The sequence below is a fragment of the Ambystoma mexicanum genome, chromosome 14, assembly GCF_040938575.1.
Source record: "Ambystoma mexicanum isolate Mex_15411 chromosome 14, UKY_AmexF1_1, whole genome shotgun sequence".
Classification (NCBI taxonomy): domain Eukaryota; kingdom Metazoa; phylum Chordata; class Amphibia; order Caudata; family Ambystomatidae; genus Ambystoma; species Ambystoma mexicanum.
This window is the reverse complement of record NC_090940.1, coordinates 468,139,581-468,161,820: the sequence shown is the minus strand read 5'-3', so window position 1 is coordinate 468,161,820 and position 22,240 is coordinate 468,139,581.

The window sequence follows — 22,240 nt, the reverse complement described above, 5'->3', positions numbered from 1 at the left end:
AGGAAGGGTCGCAGGATTGGAATGGGAAGGAGTTGGATATAACATCTCATGCTAAAGGAAGGGCCTCAGGTTTGAAAGGGGAAGGATTTGGATATCACATCTAAAGTTATAGGACGGGTCTGTGGTTTGGTATTAGAAGCATTGAGATATCATATCTCATGCTATCGGAAGGGTCTCAGGATTGGATTGGGAAGGAGTTGGATATCACATCTCATGTTACAGGAAGGGTCTCAGGATTGGAATGGGAAGGAGTTGGATATCACATCTCATGCCATAGGAAGGTCTCAGGTATGGTAGAAGCATTAAGATATCACATCTCATGCTATCGGAAGGGTCTCAGGATTGGATTGGGAAGGAGTTGGATATCCCATCCCATGCTATAGGAAGGGTCACAGGTTGGAATTGGAAGGAGTTTCATATCACATCTCATGCTATCGGAAGGGTCTCAGGATTAGAATGGGAAGGAGTTGGATATCACATCTCATGCTATAGGGAGGGTCTCAGGTTTGATATTGGAAGCATTGAGATATCATATCTCATGCTATCGGAAGGGTCTCAGGATTGGATTGGGAAGGAGTTGGAAATCACATCTCATGTTATAGGAAGGGTCTCAGGATTGGATGGGAAGAGTTGGATATCACATCTCATGCTATAGGAAGGGTCTCAGGATTGGAATGGGAAAGAGTTGGATATCACATCTCATGATAAAGGAAGGGTCTCAGGTTTGGAAGGGGAAGGATTTGGATATCACATCTCAAGTTATAGGATGGGTCTGTGGTTTGCTATTAGAAGCATTGAGATATCATATCTCATGCTATCGGAAGGGTCTCAGGATTGGATTGGGAAGGAGTTGGATATCACATATCATGCTATAGGAAGGGTCTCAGGTTTGGTAGAAGCATTGAGATATCATATCTCATGCTATCGGAAGGGTCTCAGGATTGGAATGGGAAAGAGTTGGATATCACATCTCATGATAAAGGAAGGGTCTCAGGTTTGTAAGGGGAAGGATTTGGATATCACATCTCAAGTTATAGGATGGGTCTGTGGTTTGCTATTAGAAGCATTGAGATATCATATCTCATGCTATCGGAAGGGTCTCAGGATTGGATTGGGAAGCTGTTGGATATCACATCTCATGCTATAGGGAGGGTCTCAGGTTTGATATTGGAAGCATTGAGATATCATATCTCATGCTATCGGAAGGGTCTCAGGATTGGATTGGGAAGGAGTTGGATATCACATATCATGCTATAGGAAGGGTCTCAGGTTTGGTAGAAGCATTGAGATATCACATCTCATGCTATCGGAAGGGTCTCAGGATTGGATTGGGAAGGAGTTGGATATCACATCTCATGTTATAGGAAGGGTCTCAGGATTGGAATGGGAAGGATTTGGATATCACATCTCATGTTATAGGAAGGGTCTCAGGATTGGAATGGGAAGGATTTGGATATCACATCTCATGTTATAGGAAGGGTCTCAGGTTTGGTAGAAGCATTGAGATATCACATCTCATGCTATCGGAAGGGTCTCAGGATTGGATTGGGAAGGAGTTGGATATCACATCTCATGTTATAGGAAGGGTCTCAGGATTGGAATGGGAAGGATTTGGATATCACATCTCATGCTATAGGAAGGGTCTCAGGTTTGTTATTAGAAGCAATGAGATATCATATCTCATGCTATCGGAAGGGTCTCAGGATTGAATTGGGAAGGAGTTGGATATCACATCTCATGTTACAGGAAGGGTCTCAGGATTGGAATGGGAAGGAGTTGGATATCATATCTCATGCTATAGGAAGGGTCACAGGTTGGAATTGGAAGGTGTTGGATATCACATATCATGCTATCGGAAGGGTCTCAGGATTGGAATGGGAAGGAGTTGGATATCACATCTCATGCTATAGGCAGGGTCTCAGGTTTGATATTAGAAGCATTGAGATATCATATCTCATGCTATCGAAGGGTCTCAGGATTGGATTGGGAAGGAGTTGGATATCACATCTCATGTTATAGGAAGGGTCTCAGGATTGGATGGGAAGAGTCGGATATCACATCTCATGCTATAGGAAGGGTCTCAGGTTTGGTAGAAGCATTGGGATATCACATCTCATGCTATAGGAAGGGTCTCAGGATTGGAATGGGAAGGAGTTTGATATCACATCTCATGATAAAGGAAGGGTCTCAGGTTTGGAAGGGGAAGGATTTGGATATCACATCTCAAGTTATAGGACGGGACTGTGGTTTGGTATTAGAAGCATTGAGATATCATATCTCATGCTATCGGAAGGGTCTCAGGATTGGATTGGGAAGGATTTGGATATCACATCTCATGTTATAGGAAGGCTCTCAGGTATGTTATTAGAAGCATTGAGATATCACATCTCATGTTATAGGACAGTCTCAGGTTTGGTATTAGAAGCATTGAGATATCACATTTCATGTTATAGGACAGTCTCAGGTTTGGTATTAGCAGCATTGAGATATCATATCTCATGGTATAGGACGGGTCTCAGGATTGGATTGGGAAGGAGTTGGATATCACATCTCATGTTATATGAAGGGTCTCAGGATTGGAATGGGAAGGATTTGGATATCACATCTCAATTTATAGGATGGGTCTGTGGTTTGGTATTAGAAGCATTGAGATATCATATCTCATGCTATCGGAAGGGTCTCAGGATTGGATTGGGAAGGAGTTGGATATCACATCTCATGTTATATGAAGGGTCTCAGGATTGGAATGGGAAGGATTTGGATATCACATCTCATGTTATAGGAAGGGTCTCAGGTTTGTTATTAGAAGCATTGAGATATCACATCTCATGTTATAGGACAGTCTAAGGTTTGGTATTAGAAGCATTGAGATATCACATCTCATGGTATAGGACGGGTCTCAGGATTGGAATGGGAAGGAGTTGGATATCACATCTCATGCCATAGGAAGGGTCTCAGGATTGGAATGGAAAGGAGTTTGATATCACATCTCATGCCATAGGAAGGTCTCAGGTATGGTAGAAGCATTAAGATATCACATCTCATGCTATCGGAAGGGTCTCAGGAATGGATCGGGAAGGAGTTGGATATCCCATCTCATGCTATAGAAAGGGTCACAGGTTGGAATTGGAAGGAGGTGGATATCACATCTCATGCTATAGGAAGGGTCTCAGGATTGGAATGGGAAGGAGTTTGATATCACATCTCATGCCATGGGAAGGTCTCAGGTTTGCTAGAAGCATTAAGATATCACATATCATGCTATCGGAAGGGTCTCAGGTTTGGTATAAGCATTGGGATATCACATCTCATGCTATAGGAAGGGTCTCAGGATTGGAATGGGAAGGAGTTGGATATAACATCTCATGCTAAAGGAAGGGTCTCAGGTTTGGAAGGGGAAGGATTTGGATATCACATCTAAAGTTATAGGACGGGTCTGTGGTTTGGTATTAGAAGCATTGAGATATCATATCTCATGCTATCGGAAGGGTCTCAGGATTGGATTGGGAAGGAGTTGGATATCACATCTCATGTTATAGGACAGTCTCAGGTTTGGTATTAGAAGCATTGAGATATAACATCTCATAGTAAAGGACGGGTCTCAGGATTGGAATGGGAAGGAGTTGGATATCATCTCATGCTATAGGAAGGGTCTCAGGATTGGAATGGGAAGGAGTTGGATATCACATCTCATCCTATAGGAAGGGTCGCAGGTTTGGAATGGGAAGCATTTGGATATCACATCTCTTGCAATAGGAAGGGTCTTAGGTTTGGTACTAGAAACATTGAGATATCACATCTCATGGTATAGGAAAGGTCTCAGGTTTGGTATTAGAAGCACTGAGATCTCACATCTCATGTTATAGGACAGTCTCAGGTTTGGTATTAGAAGCATTGAGATATCACATCTCATGGTATAGGACGGGTCTCAGGATTGGAATGGGAAGGAGTTTGATATCACATCTCATGCCATACGAAGGTCTCAGGTATGGTAGAAGCATTAAGATATCACATCTCATGCTATCGGAAGGGTCTCAGGATTGGATTGTGAAGGAGTTGGATATCACATCTCATGCTATAGGAAGGGTCTCAGGATTGGAATGGGAAGGAGTTTGATATCACATCTCATGCCATAGGAAGGTCTCAGGTATGGTAGAAGCATTAAGATATCGCATCTCATGCTATCGGAAGGGTCTCAGGATTGGATTGGGAAGGAGTTGGATATCCCATCCCATGCTATAGGAAGGGTCACAGGTTGGAATTGGAAGGAGTTGGATATCACATCTCATGCTATCGGAAGGGTCTCAGGATTAGAATGGGAAGGAGTTGGATATCACATCTCATGCTATAGGGAGGGTCTCAGGTTTGATATTGGAAGCATTGAGATATCATATCTCATGCTATCGGAAGGGTCTCAGGATTGGATTGGGAAGGAGTTGGATATCACATCTCATGTTATAGGAAGGGTCTCAGGATTGGATGGGAAGAGTTGGATATCACATCTCATGCTATAGGAAGGGTCTCAGGATTGGAATGGGAAAGAGTTGGATATCACATCTCATGATAAAGGAAGGGTCTCAGGTTTGGAAGGGGAAGGATTTGGATATCACATCTCAAGTTATAGGATGGGTCTGTGGTTTGCTATTAGAAGCATTGAGATATCATATCTCATGCTATCGGAAGGGTCTCAGGATTGGATTGGGAAGGAGTTGGATATCACATATCATGCTATAGGAAGGGTCTCAGGTTTGGTAGAAGCATTGAGATATCATATCTCATGCTATCGGAAGGGTCTCAGGATTGGAATGGGAAAGAGTTGGATACCACATCTCATGATATAGGAAGGGTCTCAGGTTTGGAAGGGGAAGGATTTGGATATCACATCTCAAGTTATAGGATGGGTCTGTGGTTTGCTATTAGAAGCATTGAGATATCATATCTCATGCTATCGGAAGGGTCTCAGGATTGGAATGGGAAGGAGTTGGATATCACATCTCATGCTAAAGGAAGGGTCTCAGGTTTGGTAGAAGCATTGAGATATAACATCTCATGCTATTGGAAGGGTCTCAGGATTGGAATGGGAAGGAGTTGGATATCACATCTCATGCTAAAGGAAGGGTCTCAGGTTTGGTAGAAGCATTGAGATATCACATCTCATGCTATTGGAAGGGTCTCATGATTGGAATGGGAAGGAGTTGGATATCACATCTCATGCCATAGGAAGGGTCTCAGGTTTGGTATAAGCATTGAGATATCACATCTCTGCTATCCGAAGGGTCTCAGGATTGGAATGGGAAGGATTTAGATATCACATCTCATGCTATAGGGAGGGTCTCAGTTTTGATATTAGAAGCATTGAGATATCACATCTCATGCATTCGGAAGGGTCTCAGGATTGGAATGAGAAGGAGCTGGATATCACATCTCATGCTAAAGGAAGGGTCTCAGGTTTGGAAGGGGAAGGATTTGGATATCACATCTCATGTTATAGGACGGGTCTCACGTTTGGTATTAGAAGCATTAAGATATCACATCTCATGGTATAGGAAGGGTTTCAGGATTGGAATGGGAAGGAGTTGGATATCATATCTCATGCTATAGGAAGGGTCTCAGGATTGGATTGGGAAGGAGTTTGATATCAAATCTCATGCCATAGGAAGGGTCTCAGGTTTGGTATTAGAAGCATTGAGAAATCACATCTCATGCTATAGGAAGTGTCTGAGGATTGGAATGGAAAGGAGTCGGATATCACATCTCATGCTATAGGAAGGGTCTCAGGTTTGGTAGAAGCATTGAGATATCACATCTCATGCTACAGGAAGAGTCTCAGGATTGGAATGGGAAGGAGTTGGATATCACATCTCATGCTATAGGAAGGCTCTCAGGTTTGGATGGGGAAGGAGTTGGATATCACATTTCATGTTAGAGGTAGGATCTCAGGTTTGGTATTAGAGGCATTGAGACATCACATCTCATGCTATCAGAAGGGTCTCAGGATTGGAATGGGAAGGAGTTGGACATCACATCTCACGCTAAAGGGAGGGTCTCAGGTTTGGAAGGGGAAGGATTTGGATATCACATCTCATGTTATAGGAAGGATCTCAGGTTTGGTATTAGAAGCATTGAGATATCACATCTCATGCTATCGGAAGGATCTCAGGTTTGGTATAGAAGCATTGAGACATCACATCTCATGCTATCAGAAGGGTCTCAGGATTGGAATGGGAAGGAGTTGGATATCACACCTCATGCTTAAGGGAGGGTCTCAGGTTTGGAAGGGGAAGGATTTGGATATCACATCTCATGTTATAGGAAGGATCTCAGGTTTGGTATTAGAAGCATTGAGATATCACATCTCATGCTATTGGAAGGGTCTCATGATTGGAATGGGAAGGAGTTGGATATCACATCTCATGCCATAGGAAGGGTCTCAGGTTTGGTATAAGCATTGAGATATCACATCTCTGCTATCCGAAGGGTCTCAGGATTGGAATGGGAAGGATTTAGATATCACATCTCATGCTATAGGGAGGGTCTCAGTTTTGATATTAGAAGCATTGAGATATCACATCTCATGCATTCGGAAGGGTCTCAGGATTGGAATGAGAAGGAGCTGGATATCACATCTCATGCTAAAGGAAGGGTCTCAGGTTTGGAAGGGGAAGGATTTGGATATCACATCTCATGTTATAGGACGGGTCTCACGTTTGGTATTAGAAGCATTAAGATATCACATCTCATGGTATAGGAAGGGTTTCAGGATTGGAATGGGAAGGAGTTGGATATCATATCTCATGCTATAGGAAGGGTCTCAGGATTGGATTGGGAAGGAGTTTGATATCAAATCTCATGCCATAGGAAGGGTCTCAGGTTTGGTATTAGAAGCATTGAGAAATCACATCTCATGCTATAGGAAGTGTCTGAGGATTGGAATGGAAAGGAGTCGGATATCACATCTCATGCTATAGGAAGGGTCTCAGGTTTGGTAGAAGCATTGAGATATCACATCTCATGCTACAGGAAGAGTCTCAGGATTGGAATGGGAAGGAGTTGGATATCACATCTCATGCTATAGGAAGGCTCTCAGGTTTGGATGGGGAAGGAGTTGGATATCACATTTCATGTTAGAGGTAGGATCTCAGGTTTGGTATTAGAGGCATTGAGACATCACATCTCATGCTATCAGAAGGGTCTCAGGATTGGAATGGGAAGGAGTTGGACATCACATCTCACGCTAAAGGGAGGGTCTCAGGTTTGGAAGGGGAAGGATTTGGATATCACATCTCATGTTATAGGAAGGATCTCAGGTTTGGTATTAGAAGCATTGAGATATCACATCTCATGCTATCGGAAGGATCTCAGGTTTGGTATAGAAGCATTGAGACATCACATCTCATGCTATCAGAAGGGTCTCAGGATTGGAATGGGAAGGAGTTGGATATCACACCTCATGCTTAAGGGAGGGTCTCAGGTTTGGAAGGGGAAGGATTTGGATATCACATCTCATGTTATAGGAAGGATCTCAGGTTTGGTATTAGAAGCATTGAGATATCACATCTCATGCTATAGTAAGGGTCTCAGGATTGGAATGGGAAGGAGTTGGATATCACATCCCATGCTATAGGAAGGGTCTCAGGTTTGGTATAAGCATTGAGATATCACATCTCTGCTATCCGAAGGGTCTCAGGATTGGAATGGGAAGGACTTAGATATCACATCTCATGGTATAGGGAGGATCTCAGTTTTGATATTAGAAGCATTGAGATATCACATCTCATGCTATCGGAAGGGTCTCAGGATTGGAATGAGAAGGAGCTGGATATCACATCTCATGCTAAAGGAAGGGTCTCAGGTTTGGAAGGGGAAGGATTTGGATATCACATCTCATGTTATAGGACGGGTCTCAGGTTTGGTATTAGAAGCATTAAGATATCACATCTCATGGTGTAGGAAGGGTTTCAGGATTGGAATGGGAAGGAGTTGGATATCATATCTCATGCTATAGGAAGGGTCTCAGGATTGGATTGGGAAGGAGTTTGATATCAAATCTCATGCCATAGGAAGGGTCTCAGGTTTGGTATTAGAAGCATTGAGTTATCACATCTCTTGCTATAGGAAGTGTCTGAGGATTGGAATGGGAAGGAGTCGGATATCACATCTCATGCTATAGGAAGGGTCTCAGGTTTGGTAGAAGCATTGAGATATCACATCTCATGCTATAGGAAGAGTCTCAGGATTGGAATGGGAAGGAGTTGGATATCACCTCTCATGTTATAGGAAGGGTCTCAGGTTTGGTAGTAGAAACATTGAGATATCAAATCTCATGCTATAGGAAGGGACGCAGGATTGGAATGGGACGGAGTTTGATATCACATCTCATGCTATAGGAAGGGTCCAGGTTTGGTATTAGAAGCATTGAGATATCGCATCTCATGCTATAGGAAGGGTCTCAGGATTGGAATGGGAAGGAGTTGGATATCACATCTCATGCCATAGGAAGGGTCTCAGGTTTGGTATAAGCATTGAGATATATCATCTCTGCTATCAGAAGTGTCTCATGATTGGGATGGGAAGGAGTTGGATATCACATCTCATACTATAGGAAGGGTCTCAGGTTTGGAACGGGAAGGAGTTGGATATCCCATCTCATGTTATAGGACGGGTCTCAGGTATGGTATTAGAAGCATTGAGATATCACATCGCATGCTGTAGGAAGGGTTTCAGGTTTGGAATGGGAAGGAATTGGATATCACATCTCATGTCATAGCAAGGATCTCAGGTTTGGTATTGGAAGCATTGAGATATCACATCTCATGCTATAGGCATGGTCTCAGGATTGGTATGGGAAGGAGTTGGATATTACATTCTTGCTATAGGAAGGGTCTCATGTTTGGAATGGGAAGGAGTTGGATACCACATATGCTATAGGAAGGGTCTCAGGTTTGGAACGGGAAGGAGTTGGATATCACATCTCATGTTATAGGAAGGGTCTCAGGTTTGGTATAAGCATTGAGATATCACATCTCTGCTATCGGAAGTGTCTCAGGATTGGAATGGGAAGGAGTTGGATATCCCATCTCGGGCTATAGGAAGGGTCTCAGGTTTGGTATTAGAAGCATTGAGATGTCACATCTCATGCTATAGGAAGGGTCTCAGATTGGAATGGGAAGGAGTTGGATATCACATCTCATGCTATATGAAGGGACTCAGGATTCGAATGGGAAGGAGTTTGATATCACATCTCATGCCATAGGAAGGGTCTCAGGTTTGGTAGAAGCATTGAGATATCACATCTCATGCTATCAGAAGGGTCTCAGGATTGGATTGGGAAGGAGTTGGATATCCCATATCATGCTATAGGAAGGGTCTCAGGTTTGGTATTAGAAGCATTGAGATATCACGTCTCATGCTATAGGAAGGGTCTCAGGATTGGAATGGGAAGGAGTTGGATATCACATTTCATGTTAGAGGTAGGATCTCAGGTTTGTTAGAGGCATTGAGATATCACATCTCATGCTATCAGAAGGGTCTCAGGGTTGGAATGGGAAGGAGTTGGATATCACATCTCATGCCAAAGGGAGGGTCTCAGGTTTGGAAGGGGAAGAATTTGGATATCACATCTCGTGTTATAGGAAGGATCTCAGGTTTGGTATTAGAAGAATTGAGATATCACATCTCATGCTATCGGAAGGATCTCAGGTTTGGTATTAGAAGCATTGAGTTATCACATCTCATGCTCTCAGAAGGGTCTCAGGATTGGAATGGGAAGGAGTTGGATATCACATCTCATGCTATAGCAAGGGTCTCAGGATTGGAATGGGAAGGAGTTTTATATGACATCACATGCCATAGGAAGGATCTCAGGTTTGGTATTAGAAGCATTGAGACATCACATCTCATGTTATAGGAAGGGTCTCAGGATTGGAATGGGAAGGAGTTGGATATCACATCTCATGCTAAAGGAAGGGTCTCAGGTTTGGTATAAGCATTGAGATATCACATCTCATGCTATAGGAAGGGTCTCAGGATTGGAATGGGAAGGAGTTGGATATCACATCTCATGCTATAGGGCGGGTCTCACGTTTGGAAAGGGAAGGAGTAGGATATCACATTTCATGTTATAGGTAGGATCTCAGGTTTGGTATTAGAGGCATTGAGATATCACATCTCATGCTATCAGAAGGGTCTCAGGATTGGAATGGGAAGGAGTTGGATATCACATCTCATGCTAAAGGGAGGGTCTCAGGTTTGGAAGGGGAAGGATTTGGATATCACATCTCATGTTATAGGAAGGATCTCAGGTTTGGTATTAGAAGCATTGAGATATCACATCTCATGCTATAGGAAGAGTCTCAGGATTGGAATGGGAAGGAGTTGGATATCACCTCTCATGTTATAGGAAGGGTCTCAGGTTTGGTAGTAGAAACATTGAGATATCAAATCTCATGCTATAGGAAGGGACGCAGGATTGGAATGGGACGGAGTTTGATATCACATCTCATGCTATAGGAAGGGTCCAGGTTTGGTATTAGAAGCATTGAGATATCGCATCTCATGCTATCAGAAGGGTCTCAGGATTGGAATGGGAAGGAGTTGGATATCACATCTCATGCTAAAGGGAGGGTCTCAGGTTTGGAAGGGGAAGGATTTGGATATCACATCTCATGTTATAGGAAGGATCTCAGGTTTGGTATTAGAAGCATTGAGATATCACATCTCATGCTATAGGAAGAGTCTCAGGATTGGAATGGGAAGGAGTTGGATATCACCTCTCATGTTATAGGAAGGGTCTCAGGTTTGGTAGTAGAAACATTGAGATATCACATCTCATACTATAGGAAGGGTCTCCGGTTTGGAACGGGAAGGAGTTGGATATCCCATCTCATGTTATAGGACGGGTCTCAGGTTTGGTATTAGAAGCATTGAGATATCACATCGCATGCTGTAGGAAGGGTTTCAGGTTTGGAATGGGAAGGAATTGGATATCACATCTCATGCCATAGCAAGGATCTCAGGTTTGGTATTGGAAGCATTGAGTTATCACATCTCATGCTATAGGCATGGTCTCAGGATTGGTATGGGAAGGAGTTGGATATTACATTCTTGCTATAGGAAGGGTCTCATGTTTGGAATGGGAAGGAGTTGGATACCACATATGCTATAGGAAGGGTCTCAGGTTTGGAACGGGAAGGAGTTGGATATCACATCTCATGTTATAGGAAGGGTCTCAGGTTTGGTATAAGCATTGAGATATCACATCTCTGCTATCGGAAGTGTCTCAGGATTGGAATGGGAAGGAGTTGGATATCCCATCTCGGGCTATAGGAAGGGTCTCAGGTTTGGTATTAGAAGCATTGAGATGTCAAATCTCATGCTATAGGAAGGGTCTCAGATTGGAATGGGAAGGAGTTGGATATCACATCTCATGCTATATGAAGGGACTCAGGATTCGAATGGGAAGGAGTTTGATATCACATCTCATGCCATAGGAAGGGTCTCAGGTTTGGTAGAAGCATTGAGATATCACATCTCATGCTATCAGAAGGGTCTCAGGATTGGATTGGGAAGGAGTTGGATATCCCATATCATGCTATAGGAAGGGTCTCAGGTTTGGTATTAGAAGCATTGAGATATCACGTCTCATGCTATAGGAAGGGTCTCAGGATTGGAATGGGAAGGAGTTGGATATCACATTTCATGTTATAGGTAGGATCTCAGGTTTGTTAGAGGCATTGAGATATCACATCTCATGCTATCAGAAGGGTCTCAGGGTTGGAATGGGAAGGAGTTGGATATCACATCTCATGCCAAAGGGAGGGTCTCAGGTTTGGAAGGGGAAGGATTTGGATATCACATCTCGTGTTATAGGAAGGATCTCAGGTTTGGTATTAGAAGAATTGAGATATCACATCTCATGCTATCGGAAGGATCTCAGGTTTGGTATTAGAAGCATTGAGATATCACATCTCATGCTCTCAGAAGGGTCTCAGGATTGGAATGGGAAGGAGTTGGATATCACATCTCATGCTATAGGAAGGGTCTCAGGATTGGAATGGGAAGGAGTTTTATATGACGGGTCTGTGGTTTGGTATTAGAAGCATTGAGATATCATATCTCATGCTATCGGAAGGGTCTCAGGATTGGATTGGGAAGGAGTTGGATATCACATCTCATGTTATAGGAAGGGTCTCAGGATTGGAATGGGAAGGATTTGGATATCACATCTCATGTTATAGGAAGGGTCTCAGGTTTGTTATTAGAAGCATTGAGATATCACATGTCATGTTATAGGACAGTCTCAGTTTTGGTATTAGAAGCATTGAGATATCATATCTCATGGTATAGGACGGGTCTCAGGATTGGAATGGGAAGGAGTTGGATATCACATCTCATGTTATAGGAAGGGTCTCAGGTTTGTTATTAGAAGCATTGAGATATCACATGTCATATTATAGGACAGTCTCAGGTTTGGTATTAGAAGCATTGAGATATTACATCTCATGGTATAGGGCGGGTCTCAGGATTGGAATGGGAAGGATTTGGATATCACATCTCATGTTATAGGAAGGGTCTCAGGTTTGTTATTAGAAGCATTGAGATATCACATCTCATGTTATAGGACAGTCTCAGGTTTGGTATTAGAAGCATTGAGATATCACATCTCATGGTATAGGACGGGTCTCAGGATTGGAATGGAAAGGAGTTGGATATCACATCTCATGCTATTGGAAGGGTCTCATGATTGGAATGGGAAGGAGTTGGATATCACATCTCATGCTATAGCAAGGGTCTCAGGATTGGAATGGGAAGGAGTTGGATATCACATCTCATGTTATAGGAAGGGAATCAGGTTTGGTATTAGAAGAACTGAGATATCAGATCTCATCCTTTAGGAAGGGTCTCTGGATTGGAATGGGAAGGAGATGAATATCACATCTCATGCTATAGGAAGGATCTCAGGTTTGGTAGAAGCATTGAGATATCACATCTCGTGCTATAGGAACGGTCTCAGGATTGGAATGGGAAGGAGTTAGATATCACATCTCATGTTATAGGAAGGATCTCAGGTTTGGTATTAATAGCATTGAGATATCACATCTCTTGCTATAGGAAGGGTCTCAGGATTGGAATTGGAATGATTTGGATATCACATCTCATGCTATAGGAAGGGTCTCAGGTTTGGTAGAAGCATTAGGATATCACATCTCATGCTATAGGAAGGGTCTCAGGATTGGAATAGGAAGGAGTTGGATATCACATCTCATGCTAAAGGAAGGGTCTCAGGTTTGGAAGGGGAAGGATTTGGATATCACATCTCAATTTATAGGACGGGTCAATTGTTTGGTATTAGAAGCATTGAGATATCATATCTCATGCTATCGGAAGGGTCTCAGGATTGGATTGGGAAGGATTTGGATATCACATCTCATGTTATAGGAAGGGCCTCAGGTTTGTTATTAGAAGCATTGAGATATCACATCTCATGCTATCGGAAGGGTCTCAGGATTGCAATGGGAAGGAGTTGGATATCACATCTCATGCTATAGGAAGGGTCTCAGGTTTGTTATTAGGAGCATTGAGATATCACATCTCATGTTATAGGACAGTCTCAGGTTTGGTATTAGAAGCATTGAGATATCACATCTCATAGTAAAGGACGGGTCTCAGGATTGGAATGGGAAGGAGTTGGATATCATCTCATGCTATAGGAAGGGTCTCAGGATTGGAATGGGAAGGAGTTGGATATCACATCTCATCCTATAGGAAGGGTCGCAGGTTTGGAATGGGAAGCATTTGGATATCACATCTCTTGCAATAGGAAGGGTCTTAGGTTTGGTACTAGAAACATTGAGATATCACATCTCATGGTATAGGAAAGGTCTCAGGTTTGGTATTAGAAGCACTGAGATCTCACATCTCATGTTATAGGACAGTCTCAGGTTTGGTATTAGAAGCATTGAGATATCACATATCATGCTATCGGAAGGGTCTCAGGATTGGATTGGGAAGGAGTTGGAAATCACATCTCATGTTATAGGAAGGGTCTCAGGATTGGATGGGAAGAGTTGGATATCACATCTCATGCTATAGGAAGGGTCTCAGGATTGGAATGGGAAGGAGTTGGATATCACATCTCATGATAAAGGAAGGGTCTCAGGTTTGGAAGGGGAAGGATTTGGATATCACATCTCAAGTTATAGGATGGGTCTGTGGTTTGCTATTAGAAGCATTGAGATATCATATCTCATGCTATCGGAAGGGTCTCAGGATTGGATTGGGAAGGAGTTGGATATCACATATCATGCTATAGGAAGGGTCTCAGGTTTGGTAGAAGCATTGAGATATCATATCTCATGCTATCGGAAGGGTCTCAGGATTGGAATGGGAAAGAGTTGGATATCACATCTCATGATAAAGGAAGGGTCTCAGGTTTGTAAGGGGAAGGATTTGGATATCACATCTCAAGTTATAGGATGGGTCTGTGGTTTGCTATTAGAAGCATTGAGATATCATATCTCATGCTATCGGAAGGGTCTCAGGATTGGATTGGGAAGGAGTTGGATATCACATCTCATGCTATAGGGAGGGTCTCAGGTTTGATATTGGAAGCATTGAGATATCATATCTCATGCTATCGGAAGGGTCTCAGGATTGGATTGGGAAGGAGCTGGATATCACATCTCATGTTATAGGAAGGGTCTCAGGATTGGATGGGAAGAGTTGGATATCACATCTCATGATAAAGGAAGGGTCTCAGGTTTGGAAGGGGAAGGATTTGGATATCACATCTCAAGTTATAGGATGGGTCTGTGGTTTGCTATTAGAAGCATTGAGATATCATATCTCATGCTATCGGAAGGGTCTCAGGATTGGATTGGGAAGGAGTTGGATATCACATATCATGCTATAGGAAGGGTCTCAGGTTTGGTAGAAGCATTGAGATATCACATCTCATGCTATCGGAAGGGTCTCAGGATTGGATTGGGAAGGAGTTGGATATCACATCTCATGTTATAGGAAGGGTCTCAGGATTGGAATGGGAAGGATTTGGATATCACATCTCATGTTGTAGGAAGGGCTCAGGTTTGTTATTAGAAGCAATGAGATATCATATCTCATGCTATCGGAAGGGTCTCAGGATTGGATTGGGAAGGAGTTGGATATCACATCTCATGTTACAGGAAGGGTCTCAGGATTGGAATGGAAGGAGTTGGATATCATATCTCATGCTATAGGAAGGGTCACAGGTTGGAATTGGAAGGTGTTGGATATCACATATCATGCTATCGGAAGGGTCTCAGGATTGGAATGGGAAGGAGTTGGATATCACATATCATGCTATAGGGAGGGTCTCAGGTTTGATATTAGAAGCATTGAGATATCATATCTCATGCTATCGGAAGGGTCTCAGGATTGGATTGGGAAGGAGTTGGATATCACATCTCATGTTATAGGAAGGGTCTCAGGATTGGAATGGGAAGGATTTGGATATCACATCTCATGCTATAGGAAGGGTCTCAGGTTTGGTAGAAGCATTGGGATATCACATCTCATGCTATAGGAAGGGTCTCAGGATTGGAACGGGAAGGAGTTTGATATCACATCTCATGATAAAGGAAGGGTCTCAGGTTTGGAAGGGGAAGGATTTGGATATCACATCTCAAGTTATAGGACGGGACTGTGGTTTGGTATTAGAAGCATTGAGATATCATATCTCATGCTATCGGGAGGGTCTCAGGATTGGATTGGGAAGGATTTGGATATCACATCTCATGTTATAGGAAGGCTCTCAGGTATGTTATTAGAAGCATTGAGATATCACATCTCATGTTATAGGACAGTCTCAGGTTTGGTATTAGAAGCATTGAGATATCACATTTCATGTTATAGGACAGTCTCAGGTTTGGTATTAGCAGCATTGAGATATCATATCTCATGGTATAGGACGGGTCTCAGGATTGGAATGGGAAGGAGTTGGATATCACATCTCATGCTAAAGGAAGGGTCTCAGGTTTGGAAGGGGAAAGATTTGGATATCACATCTCAATTTATAGGATGGGTCTGTGGTTTGGTATTAGAAGCATTGAGATATCATATCTCATGCTATCGGAAGGGTCTCAGGATTGGATTGGGAAGGAGTTGGATATCACATCTCATGTTATAGGAAGGGTCTCAGGATTGGAATGGGAAGGATTTGGATATCACGTCTCATGTTATAGGAAGGGTCTCAGGTTTGTTATTAGAAGCATTGAGATATCACATCTCATGTTATAGGACAGTCTAAGGTTTGGTATTAGAAGCATTGAGATATCACATCTCATGGTATAGGACGGGTCTCAGGATTGGAATGGGAAGGAGTTGGATAACACATCTCATGCCATAGGAAGGGTCTCAGGGTTGGAATGGGAAGGAGTTTGATATCACATCTCATGCCATAGGAAGGTCTCAGGTATGGTAGAAGCATTAAGATATCACATCTCATGCTATCGGAAAGGTCTCAGGAATGGATCGGGAAGGAGTTGGATATCCCATCTCATGCTATAGGAAGGGTCACAGGTTGGAATTGGAAGGAGGTGGATATCACATCTCATGCTATAGGAAGGGTCCCAGGATTGGAATGGGAAGGAGTTTGATATCACATCTCATGCCATGGGAAGGTCTCAGGTTTGCTAGAAGCATTAAGATATCACATATCATGCTATCGGAAGGGTCTCAGGTTTAGTATAAGCATTGGGATATCACATCTCATGCTATAGGAAGGGTCTCAGGATTGGAATGGGAAGGAGTTGGATATAACATCTCATGCTAAAGGAAGGGTCTCAGGTTTGGAAGGGGAAGGATTTGGATATCACATCTAAAGTTATAGGACGGGTCTGTGGTTTGGTATTAGAAGCATTGAGATATCATATCTCATGCTATCGGAAGGGTCTCAGGATTGGATTGGGAAGGAGTTGGATATCACATCTCATGTTACAGGAAGGGTCTCAGGATTGGAATGGGAAGGAGTTGGATATCACATCTCATGCCATAGGAAGGTCTCAGGTATGGTAGAAGCATTAAGATATCACATCTCATGCTATCGGAAGGGTCTCAGGATTGGATTGGGAAGGAGTTGGATATCCCATCCCATGCTATAGGAAGGGTCACATGTTGGAATTGGAAGGAGTTTCATATCACATCTCATGCTATCGGAAGGGTCTCAGGATTAGAATGGGAAGGAGTTGGATATCACATCTCATGCTATAGGGTGGGTCTCAGGTTTGATATTGGAAGCATTGAGATATCATATCTCATGCTATCGGAAGGGTCTCAGGATTGGATTGGGAAGGAGTTGGAAATCACATCTCATGTTATAGGAAGGGTCTCAGGATTGGATGGGAAGAGTTGGATATCACATCTCATGATAAAGGAAGGGTCTCAGGTTTGGAAGGGGAAGGATTTGGATATCACATCTCAAGTTATAGGATGGGTCTGTGGTTTGCTATTAGAAGCATTGAGATATCATATCTCATGCTATCGGAAGGGTCTCAGGATTGGATTGGGAAGGAGTTGGATATCACATATCATGCTATAGGAAGGGTCTCAGGTTTGGTAGAAGCATTGAGATATCATATCTCATGCTATCGGAAGGGTCTCAAGATTGGAATGGGAAAGAGTTGGATATCACATCTCATGATAAAGGAAGGGTCTCAGGTTTGGAAGGTGAAGGATTTGGATATCACATCTCAAGTTATAGGATGGGTCTGTGGTTTGCTATTAGAAGCATTGAGATATCATATCTCATGCTATCGGAAGGGTCTCAGGATTGGATTGGGAAGGAGTTGGATATCACATATCATGCTATAGGAAGGGTCTCAGGTTTGGTAGAAGCATTGAGATATCATATCTCATGCTATCGGAAGGGTCTCAGGATTGGAATGGGAAAGAGTTGGATATCACATCTCATGATAAAGGAAGGGTCTCAGGTTTGTAAGGGGAAGGATTTGGATATCACATCTCAAGTTATAGGATGGGTCTGTGGTTTGCTATTAGAAGCATTGATATATCATATCTCATGCTATCCGAAGGGTCTCAGGATTGGATTGGGAAGGAGTTGGATATCACATCTCATGCTATAGGGAGGGTCTCAGGTTTGATATTGGAAGCATTGAGATATCATATCTCATGCTATCGGAAGGGTCTCAGGATTGGATTGGGAAGGAGTTGGATATCACATATCATGCTATAGGAAGGGTCTCAGGTTTGGTAGAAGCATTGAGATATCACATCTCATGCTATCGGAAGGGTCTCAGGATTGGATTGGGAAGGAGTTGGATATCACATCTCATGTTATAGGAAGGGTCTCAGGATTGGAATGGGAAGGATTTGGATATCACATCTCATGTTATAGGAAGGGTCTCAGGATTGGAATGGGAAGGATTTGGATATCACATCTCATGTTATAGGAAGGGTCTCAGGTTTGGTAGAAGCATTGAGATATCACATCTCATGCTATCGGAAGGGTCTCAGGATTGGATTGGGAAGGAGTTGGATATCACATCTCATGTTATAGGAAGGGTCTCAGGATTGGAATGGGAAGGATTTGGATATCACATCTCATGCTATAGGGAGGGTCTCAGGTTTGATATTGGAAGCATTGAGATATCATATCTCATGCTATCGGAAGGGTCTCAGGATTGGATTGGGAAGGAGTTGGATATCACATCTCATGTTATAGGAAGGGTCTCAGGATTGGATGGGAAGAGTTGGATATCACATCTCATGATAAAGGAAGGGTCTCAGGTTTGGAAGGGGAAGGATTTGGATATCACATCTCAAGTTATAGGATGGGTCTGTGGTTTGCTATTAGAAAAATTGAGATATCATATCTCATGCTATCGGAAGGGTCTCAGGATTGGATTGGGAAGGAGTTGGATATCACATATCATGCTATAGGAAGGGTCTCAGGTTTGGTAGAAGCATTGAGATATCACATCTCATGCTATCGGAAGGGTCTCAGGATTGGATTGGGAAGGAGTTGGATATCACATCTCATGTTATAGGAAGGGTCTCAGGATTGGAATGGGAAGGATTTGGATATCACATCTCATGTTATAGGAAGGGTCTCAGGATTGGAATGGGAAGGATTTGGATATCACATCTTATGTTATAGGAAGGGTCTCAGGTTTGGTAGAAGCATTGAGATATCACATCTCATGCTATCGGAAGGGTCTCAGGATTGGATTGGGAAGGAGTTGGATATCACATCTCATGTTATAGGAAGGGTCTCAGGATTGGAATGGGAAGGATTTGGATATCACATCTCATGTTATAGGAAGGGTCTCAGGTTTGTTATTAGAAGCAATGAGATATCATATCTCATGCTATCGGAAGGGTCTCAGGATTGGATTGGGAAGGAGTTGGATATCATATCTCATGCTATAGGAAGGGTCACAGGTTGGAATTGGAAGGTGTTGGATATCACATATGCTATCGGAAGGGTCTCAGGATTGGAATGGGAAGGAGTTGGATATCACATCTCATGCTATAGGGAGGGTCTCAGGTTTGATATTAGAAGCATTGAGATATCATATCTCATGCTATCTGAAGGGTTTCAGGATTGGATTGGGAAGGAGTTGGATATCACATCTCATGTAATAGGAAGGGTCTCAGGATTGGATGGGAAGAGTCAGATATCACATCTCATGCTATAGGAAGGGTCTTAGGTTTGGTAGAAGCATTGGGATATCACATCTCATGCTATAGGAAGGGTCTCAGGATTGGAATGGGAAGGAGTTTGATATCACATCTCATGATAAAGGAAGGGTCCCAGGTTTGGAAGGGGAAGGATTTGGATATCACATCTCAAGTTATAGGACGGGACTGTGGTTTGGTATTAGAAGCGATGAGATATCATATCTCATGCTATCGGAAGGGTCTCAGGATTGGATTGGGAAGGATTTGGATATCACATCTCATGTTATAGGAAGGCTCTCAGGTATGTTATTAGAAGCATTGAGATATCACATCTCATGTTATAGGACAGTCTCAGGTTTGGTATTAGAAGCATTGAGATATCACATTTCATGTTATAGGACAGTCTCAGGTTTGGTATTAGCAGCATTGAGATATCATATCTCATGGTATAGGACGGGTCTCAGGATTGGAATGGGAAGGAGTTGGATATCACATCTCATGCTAAAGGAAGGGTCTCAGGTTTGGAAGGGGAAGGATTTGGATATCACATCTCAATTTATAGGATGGGTCTGTGGTTTGGTATTAGAAGCATTGAGATATCATATCTCATGCTATCGGAAGGGTCTCAGGATTGGATTGGGAAGGAGTTGGATATCACATCTCATGTTATAGGAAGGGTCTCAGGATTGGAATGGGAAGGATTTGGATATCACATCTCATGTTATAAGAGGGTCTCAGGTTTGTTATTAGAAGCATTGAGATATCACATCTCATGTTATAGGACAGTCTAAGGTTTGGTATTAGAAGCATTGAGATATCACATCTCATGGTATAGGACGGGTCTCAGGATTGGAATGGGAAGGAGTTGGATATCACATCTCATGCCATAGGCAGGGTCTCAGGATTGGAATGGAAAGGAGTTTGATATCACATCTCATGCCATGGGAAGGTCTCAGGTATGGTAGAAGCATTAAGATATCACATCTCATGCTATCGGAAGGGTCTCAGGAATGGATCGGGAAGGAGTTGGATATCCCATCTCATGCTATAGAAAGGGTCACAGGTTGGAATTGGAAGGAGGTGGATATCACATCTCATGCTATAGGAAGGGTCTCAGGATTGGAATGGGAAGGAGTTTGATATCACATCTCATGCCATGGGAAGGTCTCAGGTTTGCTAGAAGCATTAAGATATCACATATCATGCTATCGGAAGGGTCTCAGGTTTGGTATAAGCATTGGGATATCACATCTCATGCTATAGGAAGGGTCTCAGGATTGGAATGGGAAGGAGTTGGATATAACATCTCATGCTAAAGGAAGGGTCTCAGGTTTGGAAGGGGAAGGATTTGGATATCACATCTAAAGTTATAGGACGGGTCTGTGGTTTGGTATTAGAAGCATTGAGATATCATATCTCATGCTATCGGAAGGGTATCAGGATTGGATTGGGAAGGAGTTGGATATCACATCTCATGTTATAGGATGGCTCTCAGTTTTGTTATTAGAAGCATTGAGATATCACATCTCATGTTATAGGACAGTATCAGATTTGGTATTAGAAGCATTGAGATATCATATCTCAGGGTGTCGGACGGGTCTCAGGATTGGAATGGGAAGGAGTTGGATATCACATCTCATGCTAAAGGATGGGTCTGTGGTTTGCTATTAGAAGCATTGAGATATCATATCTCATGCTATCGGAAGGGTCTCAGGATTGGATTGGGAAGGAGTTGGATATCACATCTCATGTTATAGGACAGTCTCAGGTTTGGTATTAGAAGCATTGAGATATAACATCTCATAGTAAAGGACGGGTCTCAGGATTGGAATGGGAAGGAGTTGGATATCATCTCATGCTATAGGAAGGGTCTCAGGATTGGAATGGGAAGGAGTTGGATATCACATCTCATCCTATAGGAAGGGTCGCAGGTTTATAATGGGAAGCATTTGGATATCACATCTCTTGCAATAGGAAGGGTCTTAGGTTTGGTACTAGAAACATTGAGATATCACATCTCATGGTATAGGAAAGGTCTCATTTTTGGTATTAGAAGCACTGAGATCTCACATCTCATGTTATAGGACAGTCTCAGGTTTGGTATTAGAAGCATTGAGATATCACATCTCATGGTATAGGACGGGTCTCAGGATTGGAATGGGAAGGAGTTGGATATCACATCTCATGCTATAGGAAGGGTCTCAGGATTGGAATGGGAAGGAGTTTGATATCACATCGCATGCCATAGGAAGGTCTCAGGTATGGTAGAAGCATTAAGATATCACATCTCATGCTATCGGAAGGGTCTCAGGATTGGATTGGGAAGGAGTTGGATATCCCATCCCATGCTATAGGAAGGGTCACAGGTTGGAATTGGAAGGAGTTGGATATCACATCTCATGCTATCGGAAGGGTCTCAGGATTAGAATGGGAAGGAGTTGGATATCACATGTCATGCTATCGGAAGGGTCTCAGGATTGGATTGGGAAGGAGTTGGATATCACATCTCATGTTACAGGAAGGGTCTCAGGATTGGAATTGGAAGGTGTTGGATATCACATAT